At 38.2% G+C, this 27,110-nt stretch overlaps 1 long non-coding RNA gene across 2 annotated transcripts in view; it reads left to right on the forward strand.

Moving 5' to 3' along the window:
* Window positions 1-3,084: 3,084 nt before the first annotated feature.
* Window positions 3,085-27,110, forward strand: part of LOC147757669 (uncharacterized) — an 81,529-nt gene continuing 57,503 nt past the window's right edge. Inside the window, exons 1-2 of one of the 2 annotated variants that reach the window (XR_015321001.1) lie at window positions 3,085-7,668; window positions 10,203-10,389. This is a non-coding gene — a long non-coding RNA (uncharacterized LOC147757669). Of the gene's footprint in view, window positions 10,390-27,110 lie in introns of both variants that reach the window. The other variant, XR_015321000.1, reaches the window with a different exon arrangement.

The following is a 27,110-nucleotide window of genomic DNA, read 5'->3' on the forward strand; positions in this document are numbered from 1 at the left end:
TATTTCCACAAAGGCGTTACTTTAATACTGCAAATTTGCTTGTTAACCTTATGTGATTATTAGCCATTGTAAAAAAAAAAATCACTCGTATGACTGTACTCTGTTTGGAGAATGCTAGCCCGTTTAATAAAGTCTGTTAAATATAATTCAAGTCGGGCAATTGACCTCATTTACATGTCGCAAACGCAATTAGTGATACGGTTCAATTGGATTCTCTTAAAACTTTGATGCGTTAACGTTCCGCAGGAACAGTCAAGCGATCTCGTCTAAGAATAGTTTTCTAGCGTGTTCGTAACAGTATCATTTTCTGTGGTAAAAACGTAACGAGACCTTTGCTAACGCTCTTCTTGGTGCGCACTTTTCGGATGTCGTTAATTGCTTCTAGTGCGACAGTACTATTTCTACAGCCCGCCGCTCAATGAAATGCATAATACTAGAATATTCATGTATATGATGGGTATTTCTTCCACTACCTTAATGTCGAACAGTTTGGCAGTTTGTAACATACGTTTGATTCTTGTCGATGCGCTCACGGCCGTCGACCGATAAATGGCGGGTCCTCCCGAAGCCATCTTTCAAATATAGGCGGGGCAAAACACCACGTTATGCCTATCTCTGGCCTCCTGAGGATCGGAATCACTATGTTACCTGCTGATACGAGGATAAAAAATGACTACTGATTTCATGGGCAGAACGAGAAAAGCATATTGTTTCGGTTCATGTATTGGAGAAGGAATTTTTTTTATAACGGAGCATCCGGTTTACGGTAAGGCCTTTAAAACGCTCATTCAAATGCACTTTTGACCGTTCGCAGTACTAATCGTAGTTACGTAATGTCTTTACAATTCGTACTGTATGAGACGATTCGGAAACCAGCTTTGGAAGACGCCTACGAAATGATGAGGACAAAAGTAAAAATATCAAACGTTAGCTGAAACAATTGTCGCCGACAATTTAGGCTGTACGTCCTCAGAAAAAGAACACAGCGCGGCGGTACTTATAATTGCAACAGGGACAAATTTTCCTTGACTCCTCTGTGTTCTGAAAGATTTTGTATCGACACTGATTTCTTGAAGACACCCAAGTTTCCATGTTATCAGTCGGGTAGTCAGTTGCGTAATGCTATCAATAGGAAGTCAAAGGACGTCAAGCCGAGTTCACACCTTCTGGTCTGATTGGCTTACTTAGCCCCGGGTAAGCCTTAGTTTTATATGTTCATCCTAGGTATCCTTCTATATATATATATTTCACAGCAGCAGACGAAAGAACCAAAGTACATTGAAAACAAGACAGAACAGCAATAAGGACGTTCGTGCCTCATTAGAAATGCGCTCCACTTAACTTTTATGGTACGATAGCTGAACACACGCGGTCGATTGTGACGCTTAAGAAAGACAATGCGATTGTTCCGCAGTTGAAAACTGCGCGGGAACAATATTTTGCAGTACTTCCCATTTTGCTTGCACTCATGCATTAAGCTTTCCACTCAAATGACTTTAATATCGAGCGTTGCCAACACTGGAAATAAGAAGAAAGTAGAACATATATCATTATAGACATGTTTCTGCTCTATAAAAGAAAAGAGCGCTGTCTTTGATTAAAACCGACGGTCTCTTGGGGGCACTCCTCTAGCGTGAAAACGCGTCTAAATGATATTTGTGCTTCTAACCAAAACGTAGAGTTTTTACCTTTCATCCAGCACATTTTGCAACTCAATGAGACAGATTTGTCTAGTCGCTGGAACTTCTGAGCACATAGACTTTCCGATAGCACTCAAGCCCATGGCCTCGCATGACATCGTAGTGCTTAGTCTTTCGAGTGGATAAGTGATGTTCAAACCAATTTAGGGAAGCCTTGAGGATCATCTAAGGCTTCTGTGACAAATCTGTTAACAGTTATATATATATACATACATACATCATATAGTTGTAGGATGTATCATCTTGCCAAATGAACGTGCGATCGGTTGAAAGAGAAGTTCATTCAACATTTTAACTATAAAACAGTGAATGCATACATAATTTAGAAATAAGTTAACGTTTAAACTGGAACATTCATTGAATGATTCCTAGCTTTTTTTTAGCCAATCGTGAGTGACACATTGCGGTTCAAAGGCTAACTGAGTGTTTATTCTGATTTCATTCAATCTGAAAAAAAAATTCCCACTATGTTATTATTGTGTCTGAAAAAAAATTGTTTTTATTTCAAGTAAATTAACGAAGGGTCTGTCGATAACTGTAACAACGAATTTGCTCCAACGGAGTAAACAAGAAAGGTTCTTTGGGATGCCGATGGGCTCTTATCAGAAACTTCCTGCTTCGTTAACTCGTCCTGGTTAATAAGCATTGATATTTGTTCTTCTTTTCCATTCTATTAGGTTCGCAGTGTAACCTCTATCTCAGCTGGGAAATTAATAAAAGAATACTTGTCTTTCACTTAACGACAGTTTTCTCTATGACAGCCAGTTATGCGCATAGTTGATACAGGACGATGGACCGTTATATAACCGGACAAGCGGATAGAGACAATGATAATAAGAAGGAAATTAGTTGGCGGTACTGATGGTTGGAGAGCAAGTGTCCTGGTCCTCTCCAGTAATCCCCACAACAGTAGAAGATATCGGTAGGCTGGTTGAAAATAAAAAAAGGCTATGGGAAACAAATTGTTTGATTTTATATTCCGCAGCACTTTCAAGCTTCTTAAAAACAGCTGGTGGAACAGTATAAATATTTCTACACGCAATGTAAATTGTCCATAGTAGAGTTTAAAGTTGCGTTTCTAATGTCCCTTCAGACGGTATAAAATCTGCTAATGACAAGTTATTCCGTTGTTCATATCGAAAGATGGGTGTTAGTGTTATTCCTGAACTCAATTGGTGACCAACCACGTCCTCTTTTATTCGATAGCAGTGCCTATAAAGGTATCGTATAGGAGTAGTAGTGTAATAATGACACTGGCGTTTCAGACATTTCTGGATAACGTTTTATGATTGCCTTTGTGGTTATGACTCATCAAGTTTACCAGAGAGCGACGAGTCGACCCTTTCCGTTTAACGGCTCATCTCTGAGTAGCTAATGCGTCTGAAGCAATCATTAGCAGACCGATAACACAGGACAGGATTGCTGTTGCAGAACGATGGCGCGTCGCATCCAAAAAATATCATAAGACTCGAGTGTCGTGCCGTAACTCAGAAGTCTGATAGATCATTTACGTTATGTGTGACTATATAGCAACTATACTTAGAACACAGCAAGTGTTCACAAGACTGTGAACTCACGGAGAAGATTTATTGGAACAATAACGTGCGTCCAAGATAGTTTCTAGCAACTTACCTTCTGAACTTGACCTGAATAAGCTGGCAAGTATTCACGGAAGTCATTATGAATATCGCGAAGATGCCTTAACTTCATTTGGCTTTTCGTTAGCCTTCGGGCAAAAACAGCTACTTATCAGCATTTTTAATCTAGCCACATCGAAATACTGCGTCCTATGCATCTGAACGGTACATATCAATTCATTTCACATATGGGCTGTTCGTGGCTGTTTTTGGCCATTTGAAAAAAATGACGAGTTCGTCTCCAAATTGGCAGATCCGATCTTTCTATAGTACAATTTTACCAAAAGATGTTTATCGGACCATGAGTAATGACTTCTTCGATCTTCACTCATCCGCGAAGGATATGAGTGCGCAAGGATTCTCATATAATTTCGACTAAAATAGACGAACCCGCAGGTTTTGTTTCTCCTCTGTTCTGCTGTTCATTCAATTGATTTGACTCACGGATGTTACATCCGCTTTAACTCAAACTATAGCATACATTATCATTTATCCAGTTGTCCGCTAAATTCTTCTCACAGATATTTCTTGAAGCTGCTCTAATATGAAAAACATTGATTTGCGTTACACTTAGCCTAACCTTCAAAACATTTTGATACCATTTCTACATAAGTGAACCGCTACAATCCATCAATCGGATCTTTTGCCATTTTCAAGACGAAATACTTATCTTAGGTACAGAATAGATTACATTTTGACCGATTTTGTCGAGATCGAGTCTATTGGTTGAAGTCAAAAAGAGATTAAGTCATATATATTTGTCGTAGCAAAAATATTCTAGTATAATGGTGTTCCTCTCAGACTCTCAGGAAAAATTCTGTTGCATGTTGGTCACTTCGACCTTCCAATTGATATATAGTAGAAACCCGCTTAAAAAGCATAAAAAATGCAAAGCAAAAGATTTATTTTAGCTATAAGAATGTGTATCGCATTGTTAGTGTCCTTAGAAAATGTTCCCTATATATAGTCCCCAATTTAAATATTTTCGCATAAGACTTTATAAGCCAATGGGAATTTTTAGAAGCTGATTAAAAAAAACCTAAAAAGCTTCACCTAATCAGCGCCTATGACCTTCTCAAGAGATTCTGAAAAATAAAGACAAAAAAGGCGGTTCGAAAGACGGCCCGTATAGTCGGACAGGCATCATACGTAAGAGAAAGATCTGATTCGCGCTACGTCTAACGTTCGATTGCAGACACATAGCTTTATAGTTATTGCGTTTCAATTCCGTTATTTCGTTGCAGTTAGCCCGGTACGGCAATTTTCAGTTAATCTATTGGCAACGTTTTTAGCCCCTTGCAATAGCACTGCTTCAAGTATTCCGTTTTTCCATTGGAATGTTTGAGTAGTCCTACCGCTATAGTGAAGTTATCTCATCAAGAGATCTAATTCGTGTTGCCCCGAATCCCTAACATAAGCTACTACCCTAGCCTAGACTTCTATTTCTAAAAAGTGAAGTTACTCAGTTATATTAACTCTGTTGTCCCGTTGCAGCTCTCCAATTAGAGTGAGCATAGTTCGTTGATTTAGTCAGTTTCTTACTTGGGGTTGGTGGTTGGTTTGGCGTAGTGATTCTGTTATTATTTATAATTACACTGTTTCGGCTGCTAGAAGGATTTCGTTTTCTTATTAAAATGTTCTAGCAATCTATTTGTTTCAATTAATATTTCTATTGCATGTATCTTTTCGATTAAAAAAAAACTAGGCTTTATTCTAAGATTTCCGATATAGAGGCGCGTAAATTTTACTATATTACCTGTATGTGTAGAAGTAATGTCCAGCGGTACAGGTCACGCTAGTTGTTTTCGCTCTTTAATTAAAACAGCTTCATGGCCTCGATTTATTCTATTTTCTTGGTCCACCTAGTTCTAACACACAATCGATGCGCATGAGCCATATGCCGAGATGGTCCTCTTTTTTTTTTTTTTTTTTTTTTTTTAATGAATTCGCAAATTGACAAAATTGGCATAATACCTACCCCCAAAGAATGAAACAAACTGAATATAATGGGCTATTTCGGTAAAAGCCACCATCTTATGATTCAAACATGTAGATAATCCAATTTTTTTCGTTTGAATCAGTTGCCGGCTCAGTAGAGGATCGAGAGCAACTTCTCAATATAAATCCTTGAGAAATTCCAAACAGTTATTAGGTATCTTTTTAGTATAATCAATTCAGCAAAAAGAAATTTCCTTCTAAGACAAAATATTCGTCCAATCGACTCCATTTTTGGTGCAGATTTTCTGCACGCATGATGCGACTCTAGCGACACAGAAAAGATTAGCCAAATCCGACCACTTCAACGAGTCGCTTTGGGTTTGAAGAACGGACACAGACTTTTCGTAGTATAGATAAACTAGAGTTTGTTCTGTTGTAGTTACCGTAATTCAGCTTTCCATTAAAATGCTTCAACAGTCCTACTGATACCCTGGAATTATGCCACTAGCCTTCTTTAATATTGAAAAAGTATTGATGGTTTCCAAAAGAAAATTGAAACGAACAGTTTTATATGACAAAACTAGATATACGTCATTTCAGTCGACGACATTTTCAAACTCCTGGCCTAAATATGGTCTGGTGACATCATAATATTAGATCTGTAGAACTTTTAGTAGTTTTTCTGAGCGAAAAACTGTAACAAGTGATTTTTGAGATCGACACAATTAGGAGAGTTCAGTAAAGAAACAGTCTAATAATGCATTTAAGTTCTTTTAATTTCTGCTAGGTAACTGCTCGCTTTCCAGTCGTAGTTTGTTGTAATTTTATTGGTCGGTAATAGTAAAAGTCCAAATAAGTCGTTTTACCAGATCGTCGCAGCAGCAGCAGCAGCAGTTCAGATTGCACAGTCCCTTTCCAATGCCACCAAATGCGTTCCGTCATTACCGTTTTTAAGCATCAGCGATAGTGGATGTTTCTTTCCTAGACGATATCATGGTCACCCACGAGTCGGTTCTGCCTAACTTTCGTAATCATTTCATCGACTTCCATCGTAATTGGACGACTGTTTCAAAGAAAACCTTTCACATTGGAATGTCCAGAAAGAACGTGACAGAATCATCTTTAGGCATTTTTCCCATAACGTATCTAGACTACAAATAGCACACTTTTTCACTAGAATTTACGATTTACCGTAATAAGATTATAACATGTATCGATTTGTTTTGAAAAAAATTAACTCATATTTAAGTTGTCCCATCTCAAACTTGAATAAAGGTATTCTAATAATTTTAGCACATTTACTACTATCATTTTTGAGCGTTCAAACAACCGCAATACGAACCCGACAGCGCCATCTGACTAGAAAAACTGTCAATACCTTTCGACAACCAATATTTGATACGCGTCACATCTAACCCAAAACAGACCAGGATATCAGAGACGTCCCGTTGTAGTTTTCGCGGGACCGCGCTGTTTGAATTGTGTCATGCCGTTGCAACTCTCCGGTTAAAATATTGTATTCCATTACTCTAGTCCAGCAATGATCGATTACTCGTCCTCCTATCATGCCTTTTTCGTATTCAAATATTTAATAACTTCTTTAGTTACTCCCAAATAATTCGTTGACACACTGCGTCTTTCCTAGTGTAAAGAAATACGCTTGATTCAAGCGCGGCTAATGGCAAAACGTGCGCATTTTTTAAACTTGCGCCTGCAAAACTAACGTCCGATACTACACGGGCCTCGGTCTGAGACTCCACCTAAAACTGACCCCGCAGTCTTCTATAATTGTTTCCGTTCTTCCATTGGGCCCATGTGGAAGGGCCACATACCTCACGGCTGTCGAGGAATTCGGTTGCGAGGTGAATGTATCGGCCTTAACTGAGATTTGATTAAACGCGTGGTACCTCGTGAGCTCCTTAGGAAAGGGATCGGTACAAGAATTCATAATATTACGGATCATTCAATCACTGGGTATTGATATTCATGTTGCTGAAAAAAATGCCCCTTGAAGTTTCGGACCTAAAGAGGTCTGAAAATCTTGTCAATGAATAGTGCCACATGTTCGCGCTATGACAATATTGGCGGAGAGAATGATCACGTTACTGGCGACGTAAACAATTCTTACGAATGTCTAACGGAAAAAAGAATTATTGTCAGCAGCGGTGGGACGCACATTGGCGGCCAACCTGTGTGGCGTTAAATGCCCATACAGATAAGAGTGCTTGATGTATGCATCTTCAATGCCGGCATCGGTGCCACGTCTCGTGACAGGCAGCAACTAGTAGAGGTCACCGCAACCAAGTGAGGATTCTACCGAACGGTTCGTCAGTGCTATATGTGTTACGTAGGAATCAGTCAACAGCCTCCGAAGCTTCGCGTTTAGTCATCAGGTAGCCGTCCCGTATTTGAGTATGAACCAGAAATGTGTGAGGAAAGTCATTATAGAAGAGTGCGTATGTCAATATTTCGAGTATCGTGCGTGGCTTGATATGCTTGGAGGCCCGGAAGCGACTCGAAGCAACGTAGTTGAAGAAAAATTCTTGGAACAAGATTAAGATGTGGTCAAGTGTTTGACTCTGCCTGTAAATGGTTATGGCAAAACATGACTGTATGCGTTGGCCTGAAAAAATGTCTGCGTCGTGAAAGAGTGAAGGGGTAATTTTTGGTAGCCAGAAGACGCAGGCGCGAAATCTTAGAAATGAAGTTCAGGTACCGTTCATGAAGAACGAGCCTCGTTTCGTTGCAGACTTTAGACGAATCAAGGTTGCCCATAAGTATACTAAGTGAGCCATTGTTTAGACACAAAATTTGCGATAGAAATCTGCGAGAAGAAAGCTCGAGATCGTCGAGAAAGTCTGTTTTTAGGTATCTACATCGTTGAAGATTTTCTCTATTCAATCTGGTCTGGACGTACTTGAAAAGTAGCGTTATTAAGGCTTGCAGATTTTTTACGTTTCCTTTTTTGTAATGAGCGGTTAGATATCCTTGTAAGCGAATATGTATGATGTGGATATATACTTGATTTGACTGATAAGCTAGCTCAGTTTGGCGCATTGATTCCGAGAACGTTATGAGACATAAAGGTTTTTTTATTTTTCCCTTTTTACATTAAGTAGTTGGACACACTAAATTAAATAATTATATAATAAATATTTCATGATGATTTGATATAGTTCGATTGATGTATAGACACTCTTTGTAAGATGTAACGAGAACTTAAATTTTTTTTATCTGTTTTGCTTATTCTTTATTTATAAATAGTGACACATGTTTATTTAACTGCTGGCATTTACTCCTGAAAATTAATTGGGGACAAATTTTAATGGTATTCAACTTCATATTTACCGCTTCAACTTTTCGACACGAAATTCATTCAAAAAACCGCTGGAAATGTCTTTTTACCCCATTCTTACGTAAACAAACCAATACTACCAATAGAGCCTTTATTGCAGTTTTTTTATTGCATTTTTCGGTCAAGATTCATCGGCTCGCGCCAAGAAAACTCTGCATAGAACACCATATTAAGTTTTCACCTTTCAAATGGCAGTTTCGAACCGAAAATTGAGATTTAGGTATATGAAGATGCATTGCGTTTCCATTCGGCTTAGTGAGAGCTTTTGATTGGTACCAAAAAACTTCCACGTAAAAAAAATCGTCATCCTAGTAGCATCTAGGCGAAAAAACAACTATATTAAATTTTTAGTCTTTTTGCACCGAAATGTCAGGTTTAACTTTAGGATGACCTACTGCATTTTACTCAACCTATCGATCGGCGTAAAAAATTGGCATTAACGAACTAGGACCTTGTGAAAAATTAAATGTTCTCACTCTTTTGATATTTACTTAAAAGAAAAGTATTTTAGATTAATATTTTTAGAAAGAAAATTGAACTAAGATACCACTAAAATATTCGTCATGTTCCAGCTGACACTTATAAATAAATCGCTCGAGAAAGCACCCAAGAAAATGCGTTCTCACGCCACTGTTACCTGAATGTAATTTTGATTTTTCAGTTTGCCGAAATCCATCAGTCGGAATCAAGAAAAAAACCTTTTTAAATAGAATACCATTTTCAATGTGAAAAGCAATGAATTTTGATTCAGTTCTATAAGCATTTTTTCCGAAAAAAACATCTTCAAAAAAATAGCTACTATAATTTTGTTGTCAAAGGCATGTATAAGAGAATCCTATAAAAAGCAATATCAAAGAATGACAAACGCTGAAAAAATGATCAATTTACGTAAATTAATATTGCGCAACAAAAAAATGCTCTCGGCCAAAGAGTTTATATCTAATTGGCTCTATTTTACGAACAGCTCTAGTCCGAACAATATTCTAGCGATCCGTCAAAAATCTTTCAATATGACCACTTTGAGGAGTGTATGTAGGTTATATACACAAAATTTAGGTTATATATATTTAATTTTTACCAAACAAAGAATGTCAAAAGCTATATGGAATACGTATATTCAAAACCCCGCAAAAGATTACTTGACATTAACAAAACTTCTGAGTTCATGCAGAATCTCAGTTAAGGTTTTTTTTTTACAGAAAACAGAATGTCAAAACAAGTTTCTTGTTGATGAATTCACAGAGCAAGATCCGCATGAAAGGGTAATTCGCTGTGGCCGTATAAACTCGTGCCCCATGCCCCTTAATTTACCAATGGAGCACCTAAGCTACATTCGATATTGTGGATTCACTTGTTCAGAGAAAGCCTTAGTTCCAAAAGAAATATCAGCAAATAACGATAACGCAGTATAGGAGAACGTCTAGGGCAAAATCAATATGAGAGATGGTGCCAAATTGAAGAAATTTTATATCTTGATGCCACTGACTGCCATCTTGTGATCTTTGAAAATAAGGTCCTGCATCTCAAGAGCTTCAAGATTCCGTTCACATTTTTCGGCTTCTATTTTGCTAGTGTCGTCCAATTCCAAAATCCCTACCCCAAGGTCGGCGAGGTGGCTAGCTAGTCGGGGTAGCAGCAGATGCATTTTATGATTCGTTCAGCAGCCCCTGCTGCTTCTTCGATGCAGCCCCCACTGCTTCTTCGATGCAGCCTTTAAGAGTCTCGAAAGCTGTCAAACATGGCAGCCGTTACGCATCAGGTTAGTATGTATTACGTATTGCTATATGTGGATTAAAAGCTATGAATTCGAAATCAACATGCATGAGTGTTGTAATTATTATATATGTACCTTGTTTTATTATTTCTTTAAAATCCACTAACATAGATCGCCAAGTATATATTCATGTAAATAACTCGTTAACACAGTACATACGACAAGCAGTATTAGATATAAAAAAGATATAGATAAAAATGTGCATGCTACATAAGCAGGACTGCCTATTCGCGACCTTCATTTGGTAGAAAATCTTATGCCTTCGAAAAAAAAACTAAGGTGTTTGCCTTGTCGTATTTAGGCCAGAGAACACGTACTTAAATACACTAAGATAACCAATATTATTTGCACACTTTTAATAATACTGAGATATAGCTATAGAAAGATGTTACGTAGCAAAGTTGTGTCGATTCAACCTATTGTTGATACTATCGAAATCCTTGTCGTTAATTGAGAGCTTTATGCCTTTAGAGGTACGTATCTATGGCAACTGTAACGCGTTTTTTGTATTAAAAAGAGTATCGGAATGAGATTATTGTTATCTTGCAAGTAGGTCGTAATGGCGCCATATTCTTTGTTGTGTTTTCTTTGATTCGCTCATATGGCTACTGTCATATGCTGCAGCACACCCCATGCCCAATCCTATATTACGTCTGATCTACTTGCCATATCAGGAGTTCCAAGACTCAATATTAATTATATAACAAGAAACGTACAATTTTCTACAGACATATCATATCGAAGTGATGTACAGCTGCAGACGGCTCGAGAGAAAATCACGTTTTAGAGATTTGCTTATATCTAGCGCTAAGGCAAACAGTCGGCCAGGAAAGCGATACGCTAATATAAAAGGAGAGGAAGTTTTGCAGATTTTTATTGGAGTAAGTATTTCTTAAACGAAGACTGGTGTACTAAGGACATCTTAGAGTCCTCCCGTCCTAGCACAAAAACATTCTATTGATTTCTTATTTATAGTGCATGTAATGTCTGCTACGGCGAATAATAGTAAATAAGTGATTACAATTCCTACCTTCCTTAATCGTCGATAGTTTTAGGTGTCTGCCAGTTCACGTTTGGTTTGTATGTATTTCATTAGTATATGCTGAAAAAGTTCTTTATGCTAAAATAAGCATTGTTTTACGCATAGAATCTTACATGTCTTACAAGATCTCTTCAAGAAGACTGTATCTGTGTGCTTTCGGTGATCGAACTCTCATGACCATTACAGGTATTCCTTGTACATAAACGGTAACACCAATTAATAACCTGATTAGTATTAAATTATTATTATTTAAAGCGGATATTGGGGCTCGTTTCGAACTGGATCAAATCGTCCTTGAGTCGTCGATTAAAGTCAGTGTCAATCACATATTGAACTTGAGCTGGATTGTCCTCTACATGATGTGAGCTTATGTAGAAACGTGTTTTGAATATGTTGAACGTCTTACACTAATTTTTAGCAAAAGATCAGACTAAATTTTTTTTAAAAATCTATCTTTTGAGATGGCATTCTTCTAGTTTTGACACGTGAGATTATTTATTGTCTAAACAACACTCCAAGCGGTATGAAACTTCAATGATACTTACTGATTGTCTTTTTTTAGTGAAATTTAGTGAACATTTATGGTAAGTACGCAAATATTATCACAAGCAAACGGTACCCTGTGCAGAAGATTGGAAACTCGACAAGCTTTCGTAGGCAGATAGGAGAACATTGGGTATGTCCGCAACGAGCCGTAAATTATTAAAGCAATTATTACAGAAACCTCTTAAAAGATAAAACGGGGCAGAAAAAGACAATACATAAAGCTTTGCACGTTATTATATACATACAACCCTTTGACTAAGTTCTCATCATGGTTTTGAGCTTTAAATGTTCATGTCTGTTAGCTTCTGTTATTTTGATTTTTATCATGGCCCCATGAAGGCGTCAGCACGTAAGTTGGCTCTTAGTTCTCGTCGTTCATTAAGGGTATATGACGCTTTCTTTAAAGACTTTTATCTTTGATTGAATCGGCCACTGGAGTGAGCGTATTAATGTGCTCTAATAGCGCTTGAGTCAGCTACAAGACAGCAATAGAGGCAACATAATTGCGATTACCATTTGCTTGAGATGCTATCAAATACGAGAAAAAAACTTTGACGATAACCCTGTGTAACAACTGAAATATTTTTATTTATATTAATAATCTTTTTATGGTTAGAGATGATAAAAAGTGAGGAGATTACTTAAGGTTTCGAACGGCAGATGGGGTTACCGTTTCCAATAAATTATCAAATGGTTCTCTGATAAGCTAAGTTGTTCGCATGGCTTTAGCTAAAAAATGACTGTGCGGAATATCTTTGCCTATGTGACTCATAAGAACTTACAGGTTTTGCCAGTTCTTCTAACGTAATACCAATAGGATCCTATTTTACCTCACTCGATCTGTGGACTGAGCTTCACCAGTTTCAATTTGATGGGCCGATTTTCAGTAGTAACGTTTTTTTGGCCCCATTTCATAGCTATGGACATGGTCAGGAAGCTTGAAAATGGAGAGTCCAACAAAAGATATTAGAGGTCTCGAGTTAATTTTTCAATTATACATTAGTACATATTTTAATCTAATGGATATCCACTTTATTTTTTAATATATTTAGAATATACATGAATGTCGTCATAACTGAAGAAAACCTTAGGCTTATTTCGTCTCATTCCATACAAAATTTAAACTTGCCCTTTTATTGTTCATTGTTTTTCATGGCTTGGCTGTAGGCAGAGTAGGATTCCCGATATTGCAAAGGATTTGCACAAGTCTTTTGACGCTGGTAATATTATACAATACATACTAATGAATTTTCCTAACTATTATAACAGATTCATATCGAATTTGTATTTTTTTGGTGTACCAGTGTAATTTGGATATGTTGAAGATGATACGACCTAAAAAAAAATAAGCACAGTATTTGTCACTCGTACAAATCCTCGCATTTGGTCTGAAGTGTGTATGTTATTCTGCTTTACGTAAAATTACCGAGTAATAAAAGTAAAAAAAAAAAGTATGAAAAGTAATAAAAAAATATAGATAGGCAATTTTATCAATTAACTTTTATTACTCGTTAATTTTACGTAAAGCAGAATAAAATTGCCTATCTATATTATTAAGCGTCAATAACCGCCCTTCATAGAGTACGTAGTAAATTGATTCTTTCAAATTGACCTCCAGGGTTTCCTCCTGTAGAAGCCATCCAAAAAAGCATTATTAAGGAAATACTGTTGCACATAATAGATAACATTTTTGAGAAAGTGTCGTGTTGATTTGGCGGGTCATGAACCGAGGCCAACCAACTATTTCTTCTTCATTTTCTAAAGTTTTAAAAAGCCTGTTGCATTGTCATTTAAAAACACTACGGGAGCCAGCAGAATCGTCTGCTCTGATATATAATCAAATACGCAAACATATGTTCTTAGCAGGTTTGTTTCTCACAAACAAGTGTGCTTAATTAGTGCTTCGTGAAGTAGTGTACTCAACGTGAGTCGCATAAAAAACATGTGTTCAAACGAAGGTTTCGAGGTAGCTGTTGGGCTGTCTGTGTATAAAAATTCGAATTGAATATCATACTGTTAAGTGACGTTCCTTCCTTCCCCCCCACCCTCCGTATAAATATAATTTACCTTTTATTTCTAAATAGAATGTGTTTGGTGACTAAACCAAATTAGTATAGTCTATCTAATACAAAGTCCGCAGGTTTTCTGATCCAAATCGGCTCTATAGAATTTTTTTCTGAATTGGAAGGCTTTGAGCCTGAGGAGATCTGCGAGTAGAATGGAGTCGATTGGATGAATATTTTTACTCGCCGATATTAAATTTCGTCTGCTAAGACGTGATGTTAACTTGGGAAAAATATTATTTGTGATTTGTTTGATAACCGTGTCAAATTTGTGAAAAGTTTATATTGAAAACCTTATCAAACTCTACAAAATAGAGAATAAATTTTTATAATATATGTTTTTGCTATTCAGTAGTATTTTTGTGCAGATGTTTCATACTCGGTAAAATGGGAGTCATCTAAGTTTTTTTTTTTTTTTAATATGCGACTACTTTGTATCAAAGGACAGTTTTTCTTCCATAAGAACACGGAATGCTAATTTAGTTAATCTGCGAAATAGTCGACGGAATCTGAAGTATTGCAAATATGGCCCATGTTTCTTAGTTGGCCGAATACTTTTCCCCTCTAACATGCTTTATTGAAAACGGGAGAAATGCGACAGGATATTGAGCTTTTGTGCAATACAAAATGGATCAAATATTAAACCACGCTGATGAGATAACTGAAGACCAACAGTAGAACTACTAGGGGATATTTATGGGAGCATAAAATACTGATTATGCTGATAGATTGACTAAATCAGGAAAACTGCGTTAATGGGAACAGCGGTAGGAAATTATAATGGGATGACTGCAATAAGGTAACAGGATTGTTGCTAGGAAATTTTGAACCAATTAAAATAAGAAAATTTTAGAAGTGTGATCGATTTATACCGTATATTTAGCTAGGTGCAGCGTGAACCTTTCTTTTGGTGTCGGTATCTGTCCAACAATGTGGCTGGCAATTGAAATTACCTCTTCCAGAATTTGCCGTTCGGAACTTCTCATGCATGTTTGCACACATCTTTTTCTAAAAAAAAATCCATGACAAAAAATAGCTATGTCTACGGACTAAACATGCGCTTATATACACCGCTAAATATGGTGTATTGTGTATCCTGGAAAAAGTTGTGCGTAAAATGAAGTCGATTGAGAAAATACTTTTCTCTCGCAAAGTTTGTTTCTATTCCACAAAGCGTAATGTTAATTTGGGCACATTGTGTTTTTGCCAATTCCACTTATTTTAGGCAGTCCTTTGCAGGAATCTCCTATACATGTCTAAGAGAAAATTGTGAAGGCTGGGGCGGAGTTTATTAGTGTTTAATGATTTGTTGGTATTTTATTTCGAAACTGTAGGTACTTTAATAAAGTTTTCGTAAAGAAATACCTTTTATATTTTCTATTAACAAACCTTTAGAAGCCCAAAACCGGATATGCTGGATTTATCAGTGTAGTCACACTCTTTTTTTATTATTGTATATATATTCAGATTATTGTAGGGGGATTTCTTGGTACCAATTGAAAGCTCCCGATAAACTGAATCAAATGTTATATGTAATTTCTAGTATTTGAGTCAAAAGTGCCGCTCGGAGAGCAAAAGCTTAACACACCAATGTAACAGTCGGACGGAAATGGGTTTCGAGTAATTTTTAAGAAAACTTCTAATTAATGTCAACTAAAAAATCAAAATGTCTGATGTGTAGTAGATTATTGTGAAAACGATCAGAGAAAAATGCCAAAATATAAAAAATACAGATAAACATTTGTTACCAAAAAAACAGACAAAAACTAAAAAACATTGGCAACGCTCTGCTGACAAAACCAATATGTTAGCCGAGACATACCAGATATCTGTGACTTCTGCGTTTAATTATTTATCAGAGTAAAAGAGTAAGTCTAGTGACTTTCTAACGCGTTAAGTGGGGCAGGATAATTGGGAGGGATAACTCTTAATGTGCATTCAGCTATAGTTTTCGTAAGCCTAGCTGAACAAGTCAAATTGGATTGACTAATCAGATAAGCGCGAAGTGTACATATTGTCTACTACTAAAATTTAGCGTATGTTTTTTGTTTGTCGGACCCGAGTCGATTCCCGAGTGTGTCGGATAAGATTTACTTTTTCTTGATGAGAATGCCAGAGAAATCTAAAGTAGAGCCCACTAAATACTTTATTCGGAGGGAATCTTTTCGAGGGAATTTGGGTACTCCATAAATTGAATGAACATTACCGAGAAACGCGGCTTGTCCATGTTGTTCAACGTTCCGTTCAGCGCCGAATAACACGAAGCTACAACGATAAGCTTGTACACAGAATGGGCATAAGTGACGAGAAGTGGCGCTCACGTATCCACATAACGGAAGGAGAAAAGTGTATAACTTCGGGAGGTATGCCCAGGCCCAAATTAAGTCCAACCCTTGTCCCAAAAAGACTAATTTGCATTTGATGGCATAAGGAAATGCTTGCGAAGAATTAGAAGAAGAAGAAAGTTAACAAGATCTGTATATGACCCAAATATCATTATATGCATCAAGTTAAGGAAGCAAATTCGGGCTTCTCTAAAAAACGCGCCAGGCCGTGGATGGCAAAGATCGTGAAAACTGCTCCGCAAGAACTTGAGTGGGACGTTTTTCTGCATTAACGTATTTTCCAGACCTTATAACTAGTAATACAGAGGGTCTCGAAATCTGCTGAATAAATTCCTCGAAACCAGAGCTGAAAATTCCCGGTGAAAAGGTATAAATGTATTGGTTAAAAGATACTATCGAGAGTGACGGCTTATATAAGATAAATTAATTTGTAATTGGATTTTGAGTAACATACCGGGTTTTAGCTAGCTTGAAAAGGAGAATTACCCATGTTTCAACCTAACAGACAACTTGTACAATGGCAACTAGAGGTGCTGCGGGTGCAATATTGCATATATAACAATTCATATATTCTATTTCAAGAAAAAAACATGCAAAAAAAAGCTATAACTAATACATATTTAGAAGAGGAATGGAACAATTTTTAATTGAATTTTATCACACAGAAGCCAAACTTGAGTTAATCTTTCTCCCTTTAAGTACCTTGTAGGGGTACGCCATAACGTGAATACGATGCTTATGCAGCCTACCATCCAGATGAAATTTATCTTTCCGTCTAAAAATAGAAGACAACATGGTTTTCTGAAAAGCTACTTTTAATTAATAAAAGACTGCTGCTAATAAAAGAAAAATAAGCTGAATTAGACTAATGCTTGTTAGAAAACATCATATTATACGGCGTCCTGTGAGAGTTTGAAACTAATCTTATTTTATTCATAATAAATATTGTCTACGTTTACTCGTTTAACAATCCTAAATCTAGACTTTTTTTAAGGTTATGCAGAGTTGACGCTTTGTCAAATACTTTTTTTGAAGTTTAACAATGATCCGCATGCCATTTGCCTGTTTTCGATAGCTGCTAACAGATTTTGTACTACAATTATATTAATAAATCGAGAAAAAAAGGGTGCCAGTAAGTCGTTGTTTCCATCACCATCTTGTCTTTTTTATTCCTCCATGCGCTGCAATAGAAATGTTTCTCTAACGGCGCTGCAATGCAATTGCGCTACTGCAGCTGAATGGCACCACGAGACCGGTTTACTGTTGTCATCGGCGGCGTTAGATAACGATTGTCAAGACGGCAAAAGGAAAACGACGAGATGAGTTTTACCATTTAGCTACCGATGCATTCGACTAGGTTATAACTGACTACTGCCAAAGCCTTCTACCCACTACATACCCTACAAGCTTTTCTTTCTACCCTTTTGCATACGGACAAACATACACAGAAGACGTTTACGTACAACCAAACGCGGAACCTCCCTCCATATACAATTTCAAGCACTTCGTGACCACTTTGGTACTGATAACAACAGTCGGTGAGTCTAACGACCTCCTAGTACTGTCAATAGCGATTGTTAGAACCTATATAAGTATGTAGACCGATCGACCGACCGACCTGAGTCAGAACGACCCAACAAGAATTGCTTCCTTCGTGATGCCTGATAACACCCCCCAGAGTGAGCTGAGAAGTATCATCAGAGGTAACATTGACGACTAAGCAGTACTCTCTTTTGGCTTTTAAAACTTCGGCCCAAACTCCTAGCTTCACTGTTGAATGTCTGATGACTTGTGTGGCATTTTGCGCGTTTACTACACCACTTTTTTTACGCTCGTTCACTATCCACTATTCCGTGTCCTGTACGTAACCTTAAACAGTTTTTAATATGTGTAACCATAGATAACGTGCTAAAAGCATATGCCCTATAGTGAATCTTATATACGAATTAGCGCATCTCATATATCCCTAACTGTTCATTTTTGACCACTTCATATTGTTATTAAATCAGTAGCAGCAGTAGTCAAAAGAAAATTGGTCAGTTTTAGGCGCAACGATACCTACGTGCCATCATTTGCTATAATGATTATCATCACCGTGCACGTAGCGTGACCAACAGCGATTAACTCCCTAATTTCTACCGATATTCTGCCTTTTTTTGAGAAATGTTTCTTCCGTTCCTAGGCAGTAAGTAGACGGAATTTAGGCGACGCTGCTCACGCACATATTAGCGATAACGCTAGTAGTACTAGTAATAATCACCATAACAACGGTCGTAGGCAATGCTGATAATATCACCTTGGTCGCGACTTCTTTTCTAGGAGTTCTTGTCTATCGAATCTAATTCCGTTTGGCACATGCAGTACCTGAAGAGACTTCGTCCCGTCCTTTGTCAAAGAGTTTCCCTTTACTTTAGTATAATGACATTCTGAGTGAACATAGGTACTCAGAATATATTCAACCTATCGGAAAGACATGGGGAGAGACGGCAGGGGAGTAAAAGGTATGAACGAGCTCACCCACCAGGGAGGGGCAAGATGATAAACGTAAAAGAAGCCACTTTTTGCTGCTTGTTTGAACCAGTTCACGCTTCCACCGCCCGGGGCACGCCTCCTTTTTATTCTCGGTCCACCTTGTGTGACCATCCTGCCAGCTAGGGTGCAGCTGCTAGTGGCCGGTATCTGCTATCTTTTACACCTCTCCCGCGGTACTTTAGAGCTGGTAGTGTTGCCCCGGTCCGGGATGGGTCTTTTCCTTAAATTCTTCTTCGATCTCGTTTCGTGAGCCCTTATCATAGCCTCAAATGACAAGGGGCCACGCAAACGTATCAACTCTACTCCATCGAGAGAGTGTGCTGATGTCTTCGTCTACTTTTCAAGCAAAAATGACCATAACAGCCTATTTTACACGTCCCGTAATCTATCAAACAATATTAGAAAAAATGCATAACCAAATTTGAGTTACAACACTACATATATTTACATGCGCATGAAAAGCCTAATATGAGACCTAACAATCGCTTTTAAAATGTTTATGTACAGAAACAGCGCACAAAACGTGTTTCTAAATTTACAGAAATACTCAATGTGTGGAAAAATGTACACCTGTAACAGGTTACAAGCAGAACGTTGTGGTACCCTTGATAGAGAGACAAGGCTTGTTTTTAGTGATTGCATTATAGTATTAATGAGCAATGGAAGAGTACGTTATGGGTGTATTGGGACACTTGATGGTGCAGGGTAATATTAGACAGCAGTATCAAACGGTTGATATTCCGTTTAGATGCTATCGTTGGTTATCTACTGCTCAGTAAATAACTAATATCTAAATAACGAATAAATAAACATCGTTGCCCACCTATTGTCAGTAAGTTACTTAGAACTAGAATTATTGAAGAAAAGTGAAAATGTCAGGTTACTACAATGTGCTCAGAAAAAAGCGACAGACCGATGACCAGTGATGTCTCTCGTGGCAACAGACTGCCTCTGCCCGCCAACTATTCAAATAGTACACAATAGTTCACACTGTTTTCATAGTTTTGTTCTCAGACTTCATAGCTCTGTACTGTGGTAGCAGACACTGGCAGATATAAAATGTGAAGGCATAGTGTGTACGTATGTGTTTCGCACATCGACCGTATCAGTTTATCGTCACGCAAAAGATCGTCTGCCGTTAGCACTAGTGGTGGTCTCAAGCGGGCGGAGACTACGTCGTCGTCCACTGACTTCCTCTCCTCACTGTTCCCCAGGGACAGAAGAGGATGGCAAGAAAGTTCCTTGCCGCCCCGGGCGTCAGGAAGCGAAACGTCGCCGCGTAAAAGATTGGATGAGATGCCTTGCACAAGAAACATAGCATCCATTTGAGGAAGAAATAGCAGGATAGAATAGAGATAAAAAAAAAAAACAGAACTGGCTTCTGCGTATTGCAGATACCTCGACCCAGTGCGAAAGCGTAAATGTCCATGTATAAGCAACTGTGGTTGGTTGAGTGATCTTTCTAGTGAGCGGTCGCCCTTTTTTTTTGGAAGTGTTGTATCTTGTGTCTACATGTACATCTATTGCTGCTTTCGATGATGCTGCAGACGTGCTGCTGCTGCTATTCTCGTTGTTGGTATCGTGGTCGTTACCTTCCCGTTACGCGTTTTTGTGTGGTAACGTAAGCATAGATTGGCACGCATATCAATACGGACTACAATAGCTAGATATATTTATGGCAGTAGTAGCCTTAACAGAACCGCCGTTGTGTCCATATTCCCCCTGCATGAATACGATGACGGTGTCAGCCTACGTTATGTTGTCTCAGTGAGGTTATGAATGAATAAAGGTCGGGCCAGCACGCTATACATAGATACATGCGGACCGAGACGAGAGAGATCGAACGGCTAGAAGAAAAAATATGCGATGTAAAAGTAAATTGGGTTTGTCTCTTTATGGATAAGCCAGCGGGTGGCGGGTTGGCTCAGCCAGTTAAAACACCAGTTAAAGGTAGCAGCCAATTCTAAAGGTCCGAGACAGTCTCTAAATCGTGCTGATACACTGGTCTAGTGCTGATGTTTACGGATAGTTTATCCCAGTAGTAGGAAACGAGAGAAACGAATCTAAGGCAAATGTCACAACGAATTCGGCCGCCTATATATGCGAACAAGCCAAGCCCGCAAAAAATAATACGTTTTTCGTATGAACTGAGCTAAATAGTACACGAGTTATCTTGATAGATTGTTCAACAAAACGTCTAGCAAAAAAAAATCAACCTAAGACAGCATCTGTTTCAACTTGAAATCTTTGTTTTTAACTGGAACAACTTTACTTTTCTCTCTATTCTTGGTCTTTCACACTACCCTTGTATATATTTACACCTACGGGGTGTTGCAATATCAACGTATATCTTGCTCAAGCACAAGAATTTTCTCGTACGCAGGCCGTATTACTGAAAATAGGCTCGACTTCATGATAGCACTAACGATATTGTGAATAGCTCTATTTGCCTCTTACCTTCTAATCGATCTCTGAGGACATAGCTCAAATACACCGAATGCTGTACCGCTATGCTTAATTTTTACATCGTTTATTTTCTCTTCCCGTTTGATCTTCCTCGTTCTGGTCTGCATGTATGTATATATCACTAGGCCGATGTTCCTTTATTCACGTCGTGGGCTTATATATTCTTAATACAACTGGATCTTCACTAAAAGTATATGGGTCCACGTCAGAAAAGCCGCCGATTTTGACTATCAATGAGGCTTTAGCTTAGAAAATAAATACAACAATCAACATTTTCAAAAAGCAGATATGTCCGACATTTAATGCCATTTAGATAATCGAATCTTGAGGCCGTCAAAGCTCTCAAGTGTTGATCTGACGGGATCGCTAAGCTAAGAACATTTGATCGAATTTCACCAGGTCAGTAAATAGGTGAAACAACCAATTTTCCGTCACAGTTATAGAGACCCTAAAGCTGAATTTCCTAAACGATCTAAAAAACAAGGTATTTGTGAAACATCTGGAACGCTGGCGGTAATAATATATAATTACTACGGTAACTTATATTGTATAATGTGTACGGAGTCCTCAGCCGATACTTTGGATAACCATCATGACTTCATTTAACTATCCGCGCTATTTTATTAGCTACAAACGTTTAATTTTAAGTTTAATTTTCTCTCGCTTTTTTGTCGTTGTCCAAAAATGCAATATTCAATGCCAACAACAACGTTTTATGTCCATTGTTTTTGTGTCCGTTTTATGTGTTTACCTGTGCTAACTATGTCTGTGCACGTTTACTGGCCGCATTGTATACACTTAAGTTGTTGAAGAAGTCGAGAAAACTTAATTTTCCAACTAAGTAGAAGTCGTAGCAATTTGAAATCCGACATTTAAAGTGCATTCTTTCTAGCACCCCTCACCTTTCCACTGCTGTAGTGGTCAACTAAATGGCCTGCCTTGAACGTTAAGTTGCAAAAGTTTAAAATGAGGGGGAGTAACTGAATGGGTGTATCCATGATTCGATCTACCCAGAAATTGAGCGTCAAGCACTAAACATGCGAATGTGTTATAGTAAAACCCGGAGGTACCCCGTGCTCTTTTATCAGACATACTCCGTCCCGTAGGCCTTGAAAATATATGTATTCGAGGATTCGTTCCGAAAATATGGCGTCAACCAAAGAAAAAGGAGTTGGGCATCGTAAGGCAAAAGTGAGGAATCAGACATGTTGATGTGGCCTGCCAAATGCAAACTTTTGGCGCTCCAGCAGTTTTTTCGCTGCTCATAGTTGTACTAGAAATTGTAACAGCAGGAAGAGTAGTAGAATCCCAGTGCACGTTTGGACACGAAATTTCCCTCGAAGTGATATCCTAACCAATGTGCTAGAATACGTACGCTGAAAATTGAATTGGGTTATTCGATCGATAACAACGATACATAGCTACGTGAGCCTGCTATAGGTTTGGTGAATTTTGAGAGGATCTAGGCAAGAGGTAAACGGGTAAAAGGGGGCCTAAGGAGAAATAAAAAGGGAGACATTGACAATAAGGGCATCTGTGTTGACGATATTGGGACAACTGCAGATGATGCAGTTGTTGGCCACCTGCAACGACAACACAAAATGCTAGGGCAAAAGCAGCTTCAAAAGCAGCTGTCAGGCCCTGTTGACGATTCAGGAGGTTCCGCAAATGCGTGAGATAGCCAGAGCTTGCTGCATCGGGTGCGGGCTGCGTCAGCTTGAACTGAGCTTGTAAAGAATTTGCCAATATAAATCCACATCAGTCGTTGACGAGAACAGTCTAAAGGAACAAGACGGAAGTTGGTAAAATAGAAACTTTGAGCGACTTGATTTAGAGGGTCACGGCAACTTCCTTTGGTGGCAAGACTTTTATGCCTCCCAGCCTTTCTCTCTCTTCAGCTCAGTCTACATAGTCTATCTGGGTGTTGCTGGTAGCAGGTGTGACGCGAAAACCCTACATTCGGGGCCTACTGCTATCTCAGTCTGATTATGCTGTAGTTCCAAATGCAGTCCTCAGAGCTTTGTCTGCTATTGATTTTTCAATTTTTTAGGTCCGAGGTAGACCCAGCAAAAATGTAATGCACATAGAAATATATTAACTGCATACGTACGGGATAAGCACGCACCGGCTTGACCATTGGTTTGATCATATATATTTTGCAAAATCTATTTAGTTGCATATTTTCGATGATGATGACGATAGCCTTATCATCTAAAGAAAACTGGATAAGTTGGCGCGCACTATGGAGGTTGCCTATGAGTACAAAACGTCTGAGGCTTTTCCTATAGCAGGGTTAACAATAACCAAACAAACAAAATTGTAATTACATTTTTTAGGGCGATGAGCGGATCTATTCTAGTAATATTATCAAAGCTATTGTTTAACAGTCGAGATCCCATGTTTATTCCCGCTCTGAGTATCATATATTAAAGGGTACAATCCAATTCTGAACTAGAAGATCTTTATTTCTAAGTTTTTCACTATTTTCAGTATTACTTCAAAATTTTAATGACAGATTTTGCTAAAGCTCTATGGTTTGAAACCATCGAACCTATTACCTTCAATTGGTTAAGTGGTACGACATGAAGTGGACAATTCCGTGAGTTCTCTGACGGCCTCTTTGTTCTGCTTCAATATCCCTAGACCCTCCAGTTCTGATCTACTCAATTGTGATGAAACATAGAGATGGACTCATGAATACTGCTTTCTAATCGTCTCCTCATAGGTTAATAAAAATACCCATCACTCGAGTTGGACTTCAAAAGATGCTTTCAATTATTTTCAGTCTTCAAATATTTCCATTTCCAGTCGTGCCATTTAGAACCTGCCGGAAAATTGGAAGCGAGTTCTCTCTACTGCAGACGCAATAGTCTATTCAGCAGTACATTGAACGAATGCATTGCTTCCACTCATCGCGGTAAATGCTTTTTTTTTTTATTTTTTTACGCATACATACTTGATACATCGATACATACCAGATGAGTAGTGAAGATAAACTGTGAAAGGTTCAATTTGTTTTAAACGATTTCTGCACTGTACGAAACTTAGTCGTTTAGGGATAAATGTTTCGAGTGCCTGCTAACCATTATGTCGGACGGCTGGCTACTTTCACTGCAGAATAAATCGTGCTCACGCCCAGTTTCGACTTAAGCCCATCTGTTTGACCCTCTGGTTAGCTAGCCACTGACCCATTTGAAGCTTCACCGTCTGGTTCTGTTGAGGCTGGATAATAGCAGCAGCAGTAGCACGTGGTTTAGTTATCAAACAGTCGCACGTTTTTCTCGCATTCCGATAAATTTGTAGGGATTATTGCTGCTTGCGATGGGATGATGCGATGCGGAAGAAACGCTGTTTCCAACCCTGGTTGAAGTTCAAATTTACCTCTATACAACGCTTTGAACGCATTCACGGCATTAAGTTGAATGGCCCGCGTTTTTGTAAAGACAAATGCTATCTATACAACTATTACAGACATCGGTGTTGAGCTTTGGCTTTTTTTTCATTCGTTACGGTCATGTTCGCTGTGGTATAGAATGGAGGACTCGCACAACATATCCATTTGCCTGACTACGTAAACGATGCCCACCTGAAATTTGCCTCATAGAATTTTTTCCAGTTGCCATTCTGTGGGCCTTTGCATTGCACGGTATAGTCGGGAGCATCAATGAAGTCTAATGTTGGTATTGAGATCGATTGTGTCTGGTAGAGATGGCGTGTAAACAGCACGGTATGACCAAACATGGATGGAGTGCTTTAGATATTTACGAGATTTCTTCAAGAGGACTATTTGAACGTCAAAAGTTTGTTGAAATACTTTGCTAATTTTTCTGTAGAGAATGCGAAAAAGTTTATTGATTTTTGTTCGAGTAGTCAATGGTGAAATTCAATTATTCGAATTCGGGCCACTGAGAACTTCGCAGTTACATGTAGTTTAGGTCACCTAGATTATCTTGTGCCATGTTAACTGTTCACGCTCTCCGCGAATATGGCTGTAGTGAAATTACGTCGACTATACAATGTTCGACGCTAATAGTACGCTCCGCTAGACTCTATGCCTGTCGACCTCCTTAGTGATGGCAGTTTTAATGAATACTGATTGTACGGAGACAAGTATATCCACCTCGGGAACTTCGACACAACTTCAGACACACAGCCAGATAAGCGATGCCTCACTCCTCAAAAAAAGCTTATTTCGACGCATGAATGAAAGAACATGGATAAACTAGATACGTGTGGACATACATTTACAGAGGCGGGCAAGCGCTGCTGGCGATCGGTGCCTACAGGGAAAGATGTTTATGTTATGTCCTTATTCTGTGACGTTAGTTTTTATCTGAATAAAATATTATTTAGCAGATGGTTTGTAGCGAAATTATTTTTCCTCTAAGATCGATATGAGAACGTCATTTATGTATCAGCAATGAATCGTTAATGTTGGTTTAGTTGTGAATGCATATGTCAGTCTTGTCCGCCAATGAAAAAAAAGACAAAAGGAACAGCGAGTTATATACAAACGACGATTCTGTTAGATTGGATCCAAGTGGGAAAACTCGATTACTCCATCATTTAGAAATTGTATTTCGAACAACGAAGTGGCTCTTGCTCTATTTTTAAATAGACAGACTATTGCTTTCCAACAACTTCTATATGTTTATATTATTGTTGCTTCTATATATTATATATTCTATATATTATTGTTGCTTAATAGAATATTACTATTAATTGCCACTAGGAATAGTAGACGAAACGCCTGTAAAAACGAATCGACCTAATCTACCTCTAAATTAATTTCGCTTGTTTAATATACGAACGAATAACAGCGTGCGCCGGAGGTCTCAGGTCAAAAGTAAGTTTGCACAAAAGCTCTCGAGCGATACAGAGAGTAAAAAACACTTTTCAGTTGCTGTCGCCCCTTTATTATTATATGCCAGTGAGGTTATAGTAGACCCTGATCAACATACGGCTTCAGTAGTTAGTGTAGAAATTAACCGAGCCGAGGAGTGGGAGGCCAAATCGGACCTGTGCATACACGTCAACCTATTCACTACAAGCCATTCTCAATAAGACCTTCTGGTTTGCCGGAGAAGATTGAAAGCCCATTTCCAGGATGCGAAAATACTCTTCCTTGCTGGAAACGATGGAATAGACGGATTATAGCTCCGAACTCAGAATGGTGCATTTATAGTAAACAAACAAGCTAGTTGACAAAAAACATTCAACCCATTGATTAACTGATAAGTACTTCTCTCAAAAAAAGATGACATTTAGGAAAAATGAATCAAAGCAGATATGGTATCATTCATCAGTTGAAGCAATTCATTACGTTGCGAACAATTACAGTTGGTATTGAATTGAAGAGGTAAAAGTTTTAATACCTTCAGAGTTCATACCAAGTCACTGGCCCTAAACTGTATAAATAATTAAACTTACGGATACATTTTCAAGGTTAACTTCTTTTGTGTATTTCTGAGGTCTGGTCGTTGAGCCATGAGCACGGAACGGAACTTACTCGTACGGGACACAATTTATTCCTATGATAAGGAGGACTTTAATCAAATATTTACATTGCACCAATAAATAGCATGAGAGATAATATACCTGAAATGTATGCTCTGCACTGTTTTGGTTGAATCGTGAGCTAATATCCACGTACTGATTATAATTGCTCGTACCGACGCAGCACCAGAAATGAAGCACAATCAACCTAATTAT

The sequence above is a fragment of the Varroa destructor genome, unplaced genomic scaffold (genome assembly GCF_002443255.2).
Source record: "Varroa destructor unplaced genomic scaffold, Vdes_3.0 BEIS01000002.1, whole genome shotgun sequence".
Lineage (NCBI taxonomy): Eukaryota > Metazoa > Arthropoda > Arachnida > Mesostigmata > Varroidae > Varroa > Varroa destructor.